Below are 10,000 nucleotides of genomic sequence, written 5' to 3'. Positions count from 1 at the left end.
CCATCCAATCGGTAGTAGCGACGGGCGGTGTGTACAAAGGGCAGGGACTTAATCAACGCGAGCTTATGACCCGCGCTTACTGGGAATTCTCGTTGATGGGAAATAGTTTCAATCCCCAGTCCCGATCACGAGCGGGTTCAGCGGGAGCACCCGCGCCTCGGCGCAGGGTAGACACACGCTGATCCGCCCATTGTGGCGCGCGCAGCCCCGACATCTAAGGGCATCACAGACCTGTTATTGCTCCATCTCGCGTGGCTGAACGCCACTTGTCCCTCTAAGAAGTTTTTGACGCCGACCCAAGTGGCCGCGCCACTATTTAGCAAGCCGGAGTCTCGTTCGTTATCGGAATGAACCAGACAAATCGCTTCCACCAACTAAGAACGCCATGCACCACCACCCACAGAATCGAGAAAGAGCTATCAATCTGTCAATCCTTTCCGTGTCCGGGCCGGGTGAGGTTTCCCGTGTTGAGTCAAATTAAGCCGCAGGCTCCACTCCTGGTGGTGCCTTCCGCCAATTCCTTTAAGTTTCAGCTTTGCAACCATACTCCCCGAACCCAAAGACTCGTGGGCCGCACGCCGCCCGGCGGTCATGGGAATAACGCCGCCGATCGCTGGTCGGCATCGCTTACGGTCGGAACTACGACGGTATCTGATCGCCTTCAACCTCCGACTTTCGTTTCTGATTAATGAAAACATTCTTGGCAAATGCTTTCGCTTTCGTCCGCCTTGCGCCGTCCAAGAATTTCACCTCTAGCGCGCAATACGAATGCCCCGCCGCCCTCCTCTTAATCATGGCTCCGGTTCCAGAAACCCACAAAATAGAACCGAGTCCTATTCCATTATTCCTAGCTGCGTATTCAGCGGCGACGCCGCCTGCTTTGAACACTCTAATTTTTTCAAAGTAAACGCTTTGGGCCTCTCGACCGACACCCAGCCAAGGGCATCCGGGGCGCCGAGGCAGGGACCTGGGACGGGCGGTGGCTCGCCTCTCGGCGGACCGCCAGCCAGATCCCGAGATCCAACTACGAGCTTTTTAACTGCAGCAACTTTAATATACGCTATTGAGCTGGAATTACCGCGCTGCTGGCACCAGACTTGCCTCCAATGGGTCCTCGCCATGTGTTTAAGATACGCCATTCCAATTACAGGGCCTCGAAAGAGACCTGTATTGTTATTTTTCGTCACTACCTCTCCGAGTCGGAAATGGGTAATTTGCGCGCCTGCTGCCTTCCTTGGATGTGGTAGCCGCTTTCTCAGGCTCCTCTCCGAATCGAACCCTGATTCCCACACCCGTGGTCACCATGGTAGGCGCCTGATGTACCATCGAAAGTTGATAGGGCAGACACTGAATGAATCGCCGCCGCCGCGAAGGGCGAGCGATCGCCCGAGGTTATCTAGAGTCACCAAAGGTACCGGTCCGAGGACGGATCGCCCGGGGCCCGGATGGGTTTTGATCTGATAAATGCATCGCTGCCTCAGCCTCCCGCCCCGCGAGGAGAGGCGGTCGCCCGGTCGGCGCCGCTTGCATGTATTAGCTCTGGAATTGCCACAGTTATCCAAGTACCGGTGGAGCGATCAAAGGGACCATAACTGATTTAATGAGCCATTCGCAGTTTCACTGTACCGCCGTGGTGCACTTAGACCTGCATGGCTTAATCTTTGAGACAAGCATATGTTACTGGCAGGATCAACCAGGTAACCCCTGTGGGTCGAGGGGACTAACCGCCGCTGCGCCGCTTTTGCCTACACACGGTCTCAGTCCGCCTGAGGAGGGGGCCTGGGCAGACCCCGCTTGACCTCGGCTAAGACCGCCGCCATAGGGCGACGCGCTGCTCGAACCTTCGGCGGGGTCGCTGCTGGGGTGGGTGGCCGCTGGGATCGCGCCGACGCCGAAAAGTGTGTTTCACGGGACGGGGTACCGCCGCGCGCGCCGCTGGACGCTGCCGCGCTTCTGCTCCTCCACGCCCGCCGTGACGGACTTCGCGCCTGACCGCCGCCTCAGGCCTCCTCCGGGGTTCGCGCGCCTCGGCTGAGGGGGCCTGCTCGTAACGAACGCCCAAATTGCCCGGCGCGCGGCGTGCTGTCAAAGCCCAAACGTAAACCCATTGCACGCCGTGTGCTCTGCCAGGCACTCCCGATTTCATAGCAGCGCGGGCTGGCCGGTGGGGTCTCTAGGCTAGGCGCGCTGCGCCTCCAATCGATCACGCTGGGCCGAGGGGACGCCGCCGCCGAACGCCCTCTCTCGGCGCCTGTGTCCGTGTTTCAGGTGAAGCGCTCGATAGCTCCTCGCCCGAGCTTCAGAAAGATTGCGCTCAAAACCTAAGTCGATATGGACTTAGTCGCTTTTTCGACTTTTTTTCGCCAGAGACTAAGTCCACAAAACACACGCTGCTCACCGTAAATCGTACCCATGTAAAAGTTGCTCCTGTGTAAACGCCACCTCCAGGGTCGCGGGAAAATTTGAATCATGCCCGGAGGAGGCCTCTCGGTCGGCCTGACTCGAGCCTCGGAGGGTATGGAAGTCGGACCTTTCTCCGGTTGACTTAGTGCAATTTTCAAACGAAAATCATCCAGGCGCTTCATCCGACCGATCGAGTCCGGTTAAGGCGCGCCTTCCCGACGCTTTCCCAATCGACTTCGCCGCCCTGGAGGAATTTTTTTCGCTCAAAACCTAAGTCCAAACATCCAGGCGCTTCATCCGACCGATCGAGTCCGGTTAAGCGCGCCTTCCCGACGCTTTCCCACTCGACTTCGCCGCCCTGGAGGAAATTTTTTTGCTCAAAACCTAAGTCCAAACATCCAGGCGCTTCATCCGACCGATCGAGTCCGGTTAAGCGCGCCTTCCCGACGCTTTCCCACTCGACTTCGCCGCCCTGGAGGAAATTTTTTTGCGCTCAAAACCTAAGTCCAAACATCCAGGCGCTTCATCCGACCGATCGAGTCCGGTTAAGTGCGCTTTCCCGGACGCTTTCCCACTCGACTTCGCCGCCCTGGAGGAATTTTTTTTTTTCGCTCAAAACCTAAGTCCAAACATCCAGGCGCTTTCATCCGACCGATCGAGTCCGGTTAAGCGCGCCTTCCCGGACGCTTTCCCACTCGACTTCCCGCCGCCCTGGAGGAAATTTTTTTGGCGCTCAAAACCTAAGTCCAAACATCCAGGCGCTTCATCCGACCGATCGAGTCCGGTTGGCGCCTTCCCGACGCTTTCCCACTCGACTTCGCCGCCCTGGAGGAAATTTTTTTCGCTCAAAACCTAAGTCCAAACATCCAGGCGCTTCATCCGACCGATCGAGTCCGGTTAAGTGCGCTTCTTCCCGGACGCTTTCCCACTCGACTTCCCGCCGCCCTGGAGGAAATTTTTTTGCTTTCAAAACCTAAGTCCAGACATCCAGGCGCTTCATCCAGCCGATCTCGGCCGGGTTAAGTGCGACTTCGACGCTTTCCCACTCGACTTCGCCACCCTGGAGGATTTTTTTGCTTTCAAAACCTAAGTCCAAACATCCAGGCGCATATTTCAGACGATCTCGCCCGGTTAAGCGCGACTTCCCGACGCTTTCCCACTCGACTTCGCCACCCTGGAGGATTTTTTTGCTTTCAAAACCTAAGTCCAAACATCCAGGCGCATATTTCAGACGATCTCGCCGGGTTAAGCGCGACTTCTCGACGCTTTCCCACTCGACTTCGCCGCCCTGGAGGAAATTTTTTTGCTTTCAAAACCTAAGTCCAAACATCCAGGCGCATATTTCAGACGATCTCGGCCGGTTAAGTGCGACTTCCCGACGCTTTCCCACTCGACTTCCCGCCACCCTGGAGGATTTTTTTGCTTTCAAAACCTAAGTCCAAACATCCAGGCGCATATTTCAGACGATCTCGCCGGGTTAAGTGCGACTTCTCGGACGCTTTCCCACTCGACTTCGCCGCCCTGGAGGAAATTTTTTTGCTTTCAAAACCTAAGTCCAAACATCCAGGCGCATATTTCAGACGATCTCGGCCGGGTTAAGTGCGACTTCCCGGACGCTTTCCCACTCGACCCCCGCCACCCTGGAGGATTTTTTTTTGCTTTCAAAACCTAAGTCCAAACATCCAGGCGCATATTTCAGACGATCTCGCCGGGTTATGCGACTTCTCGACGCTTTCCCACTCGACCCCGCCACCCTGGAGGAAATTTTTTGCTTTCAAAACCTAAGTCCAAACATCCAGGCGCATATTTCAGACGATCTCTCGCCGGGTTAAGTGCGACTTCCCGACGCTTTCCCACTGACCCCGCCACCCTGGAGGATTTTTTTTTGCTTTCAAAACCTAAGTCCAAACATCCAGGCGCATATTTCAGACGATCTCGGCCGGGTTAAGTGCGACTTCCCGGACGCTTTCCCACTCGACTTCGCCACCCTGGAGGATTTTTTTGCTTTCAAAACCTAAGTCCAAACATCCAGGCGCATATTTCAGACGATCTCGGCCGGTTAAGTGCGACTTCTCGACGCTTTCCCACTCGACTTCGCCATTCTGGAGGAAATTTTTTGCTTTCAAAACCTAAGTCCAAACATCCAGGCGCATATTTCAGACGATCTCGGCCGGTTAAGTGCGACTTCCCGACGCTTTCCCACTGACCCCGCCACCCTGGGATTTTTTTGCTTTCAAAACCTAAGTCCAAACATCCAGGCGCATATTTCAGACGATCTCGGCCGGGTTAAGTGCGACTTCCCGGACGCTTTCCCACTCGACCCCCGCCACCCTGGAGGATTTTTTTGCTTTCAAAACCTAAGTCCAAACATCCAGGCGCATATTTCAGACGATCTCGCCCGGTTATGCGACTCGGACGCTTTCCCACTCGACCCTCCACCCTGGAGGTATTTTTGCCGCTCAAAACCTAAGTCCAGACATCCAGGCGCATAATTCAGCCGATCTCGCCGGGTTAAGTGCGACTTCTCGGACGCTTTCCCACTCGACCTCTCCACCCTGGAGGATTTTTTTAAGCCGCTCAAAACCTACGCCCAGACATCCAGGCGCTGCTACAGCCGATCAAGGCCGGGTTAAGAGCGACTTCTCGGACACACACATTTACGAACCCCCCGTGTCTGGATTTCAATTTTCCAAAGGGCCTGGGCTCACATTAACCCCAACGCAGTAACACTTTAATGGGCATCGCTTTATTTCATTCTCGCCCTGGATGAATGTTTTCTATAAGGCCTGCGCCACAGACTAACCCCATCACAATAACACTTATTTGGGCATGATTTTATTTAATAAAGGCCCTGGATGAATGTTTTCTATATAAGCCCTGTGCTCACAGATTAACCCCATCACATAAACACTTTTTGGGCATGATTTTATTTAAAAAGGCCCTGATGAATGTTTTCTATAAGGCCTGCGCCACAGACTAACCCCATCACAATAACACTTATGTGGGCATGATTTTATTTAATAAAGGCCCTGATGAATGATTTCTATAAGGCCTGTGCTCACAGATTAACCCCATCACATAAACACTTATTTGGGCATGATTTTATTTAATAAAGGCCCTGGATGAATGATTTCTATAAGGCCTGTGCTCACAGATTAACCCCATCACATAAACACTTATTTGGGCATGATTTTATTTAAAAAGGCCCTGGATGAATGTTTTCTATAAGGCCTGCGCTCACAGACTAACCCCATCACAATAACACTTATTTGGGCATGATTTTATTTAATAAAGGCCCTGATGAATGTTTTCTATATAAGCCCTGTGCTCACAGATTAACCCCATCACATAAACACTTTTTGGGCATGATTTTATTTAAAAAGGCCCTGGATGAATGTTTTCTATAAGGCCTGCGCCACAGACTAACCCCATCACAATAACACTTATTTGGGCATGATTTTATTTAATAAAGGCCCTGATGAATGATTTCTATAAGGCCTGAGCTCACAGATTAACCCCATCACATAAACACTTATTTGGGCATGATTTTATTTAATAAAGGCCCTGATGAATGTTTTCTATAAGGCCTGCGCCACAGACTAACCCCATCACAATAACACTTATGTGGGCATGATTTTATTTAATAAAGGCCCTGGAGGAATGTTTTCTATAAGGCCTGCGCTCACAGACTAACCCCATCACAATAACACTTATTTGGGCATGATTTTATTCTATAAAGGCCCTGGATGAATGTTTTCTATAAGGCCTGCGCCACAGACTAACCCCATCACAATAACACTTATTTGGGCATGATTTTATTTAATAAAGGCCCTGATGAATGTTTTCTATAAGGCCTGCGCCACAGACTAACCCCATCACAATAACACTTATTTGGGCATGATATTATTTAATAAAGGCCCTGGATGAATGTTTTACAAAGGGCCTGCGCCACAGACTAACCCTACACAGTAACACCTTATTGGGCATGATTTTATTTAATAGAGGCCCTGATGAATGTTTTCTATAAGGCCTGCGCTCACAGACTAACCCCATCACAATAACACTTATTTGGGCATGATTTTATTTAATAAAGGCCCTGGATGAATGTTTTCTATAAGGCCTGCGCCAAAGACTAACCCCATCACAATAACATTTATTTGGGCATGATTTTATTCTATAAAGGCCCTGGATGAATGTTTTCTATAAGGCCTGCGCCACAGACTAACCCCATCACAATAACACTTAATTGGGCATGATTTTATTTAATAAAGGCCCTGATGAATGTTTTCTATAAGGCCCGCGCACAGACTAACCCCTAACCCTAACCCTAACCCTAACCCTAGCCCTAACCCTAATCCTAACCCTAACCCTAACCCTAACCCTAACCCTAGCCCTAACCCTAACCCTAACCCTAACCCTAACCCTAACCTCAGCCCCAGCCCTAGCCCTAACCCTAACCCTAACCCTAACCCTAACCCTAACCCTAACCCTAACCCCTAGCCCCAGCCCTAGCCCTAGCCCTAACCCCTAACCCTAACCCTAACCCTAACCCTAACCCTAACCCTAACCCTAACCCTAGCCCCTAACCCTAACCCTAACCCTAACCCTAACCCTAACCCTAACCTTATTGGGCATGATTTACTTTATAAAGGCCCTGGGTGACAGTTTTACACAGGGCCTGGGGTCACAGACTAACCCCATCACAATAGCACTTATTTGGGCATGATTTTATTTAATAAAGGCCCTGATAAATGTTTTCTTTAAGGCCTGCGCTCACAGACTAACCCTCACATAACACTCTTATGGGCATGATTGTATTTAATAAAGGCCCTGATGACAGTTTTCTTTAAGGCCTGCGCCACAGACTAACCCCATCACAATAACACATATTTGGGCATGATTTTATTTAATAAAGGCCCTGGAAAATGTTTTCTATAAGGCCTGCGCCACAGACTAACCCGACACAGTAACGCTTTATTGGGCATGATTTTATTTAATAAAGGCCCTGGATAAATGTTTTCTTTAAGGCCTGCGCCACAGACTAACCTCTGCATAATAACACTCTTATGGGCATGATTGTATTTAATAAAGGCCCTGATGACAGTTTTTTTAAGGCCTGCGCCACAGACTAACCCCATCACAATAACACATATTTGGGCATGATTTTATTTAATAAAGGCCCTGGAAAAAATGTTTTCTATAAGGCCTGCGCCACAGACTAACCCGACACAGTAACTCTTTGTTGGGCATGATTTTACTTAATAAAGGCCCTGGAAAAATGTTTTCTATAAGGCCTGCGCCACAGACTAACCCACACAGTAACGCTTTATTGGGCATGATTGTATTTAAAAAGGCCCTGGAAAAATGGTTTCTATAAGCCCTGCGCCACTGACTAACCTCTGCATAATAACGCTCTTATGGGCATGATTTTATTTAATAAAGGCCCTGGATGACAGTTTTCTTTAAGGCCTGCCTCACAGACTAACCTGACACAGTAACTCTTTATTGGGCGTGATTTTATTTAATAAAGGCCCTGGAAAATGTTTTTCTATAAGGCCTGCGCCACAGACTAACCCACCCATTAACTCTTTATTGGGCATGATTTTATTTAATAAAGGCCCTCATGAATGTTTTCCATAAGGCCTGCGCCACAGACTAACCTCCTGCACAATAACACAGATTTGGGTATGATTTTATTTATTAAAGGCCCTGGATGAATGTTTTCACAAAGGCCTGCGCCACAGACTCGCCTCAAGCAGCAGCGACGCGCAGGGCACGAATTTCAGAGTTTTTAGAGAAAAAAAAAAAAAAAAAAAAAAAATTAAAGTTGATGTAAAAGTTGCTCCTGGTAAACGGCCACCTCCGGGGTCGCGTGAAATTTGAATCGTGCCCGAAGAGGCCTCTCGGTCGGCCTGACTCGAGCCTCGGAGGGTATGGAAGTCGGACCTTTCCCCGGGTTGACTTAGTGCAATTTTCAAACGAAATCATCCAGGCGCATATTTCAGCCGATCTCGTCCGGTTAAGCGCGACTTCTCGGACGCTTCCCACTCGACTTTCGCCACCCTGGAGGAAATTTTTTGCTTTCAAAACCTAAGTCCAGACATCCAGGCGCATATTTCAGCCGATCTCGGCCGGGTTATGTGCGACTTCTCGGACGCCCCCCACTCACCCCGCCTCCTGGAGGAAATTTTTGCCGCTCAAAACCTAAGTCCACACATCCAGGCGCTGCTATGTTTTCATCAAGTCCGGTTACGCATGCACTTCTCGGACACACACATTTACGAACCCCGTGTCTGGATTTCCACTTTCCAAAGGGCCTGGGCTCACACATTAACCCCAACGCAGTAACACTTTAATGGGCATCGCTTTTATTTAATTCTCGCCCTGGATGAATGTTTTACAAAGGGCCTGCGCCACAGACTAACCTCCTACACAGTAACACCTTATTGGGCATGATTTTATTCTATAAAGGCCCTGATGAATGTTTTCTATAAGGCCTGCGCCACAGACTAACCCCATCACAATAACACTTATTTGGGCATGATTTTATTCTATAAAGGCCCTGGATGAATGTTTTCTATAAGGCCTGCGCCACAGACTAACCCCATCACAATAACACTTATGTGGGCATGATTTTATTCTATAAAGGCCCTGGATGAATGTTTTCTATATAAGCCCTGCGCTACAGACTAACCCCATCACAATAACACTTATTTGGGCATGATTTTATTTAATAAAGGCCCTGATGAATGATTTCTATAAGGCCTGTGCTCACAGATTAACCCCATCACATAAACACTTATTTGGGCATGATTTTATTTAATAAAGGCCCTGATGAATGATTTCTATAAGGCCTGTGCTCACAGATTAACCCCATCACATAAACACTTATTTGGGCATGATTTTATTTAATAAAGGCCCTGGATGAATGATTTCTATAAGGCCTGTGCTCACAGATTAACCCCATCACATAAACACTTTTTGGGCATGATTTTATTTAAAAAAGGCCCTGATGAATGTTTTATAAGGCCTGCGCTACAGACTAACCCCATCACAATAACACTTTATGTGGGCATGATTTTATTTAATAAAGGCCTGGAGGAATGTTTTCTATAAGGCCTGCGCCACAGACTAACCCCATCACAATAACACTTATTTGGGCATGATTTTATTCTATAAAGGCCCTGGATGAATGTTTTCTATAAGGCCTGCGCCACAGACTAACCCCATCACAATAACACTTATTTGGGCATGATTTTATTTAATAAAGGCCCTGGATGAATGTTTTCTATAAGGCCTGCGCCACAGACTAACTCCATCACAACAACACTTATTTGGGCATGATATTATTTAATAAAGGCCCTGGATGAATGTTTTACAAAGGGCCTGCGCTAAATAATCAAGATTTTATCAGGATTCAGCTCCGCACAGTAACACCTTATTGGGCATGATTTTATTCTATAAAGGCCCTGATGAATGATTTCTATAAGGCTCAAGGCCACAGACTAACCCCATCACAATAACACTTATTTGGGCATGATTTTATTTAAAAAAGGCCCTGGATGAATGTTTTCTTACAAGGCCTGCGCCTACAGAC

Source organism: Puntigrus tetrazona, unplaced genomic scaffold, assembly GCF_018831695.1.
Source record: "Puntigrus tetrazona isolate hp1 unplaced genomic scaffold, ASM1883169v1 S000000003, whole genome shotgun sequence".
Lineage (NCBI taxonomy): Eukaryota > Metazoa > Chordata > Actinopteri > Cypriniformes > Cyprinidae > Puntigrus > Puntigrus tetrazona.
The sequence above is the reverse complement of the archived record's forward strand: the minus strand, read 5'-3'. Positions refer to the sequence as shown.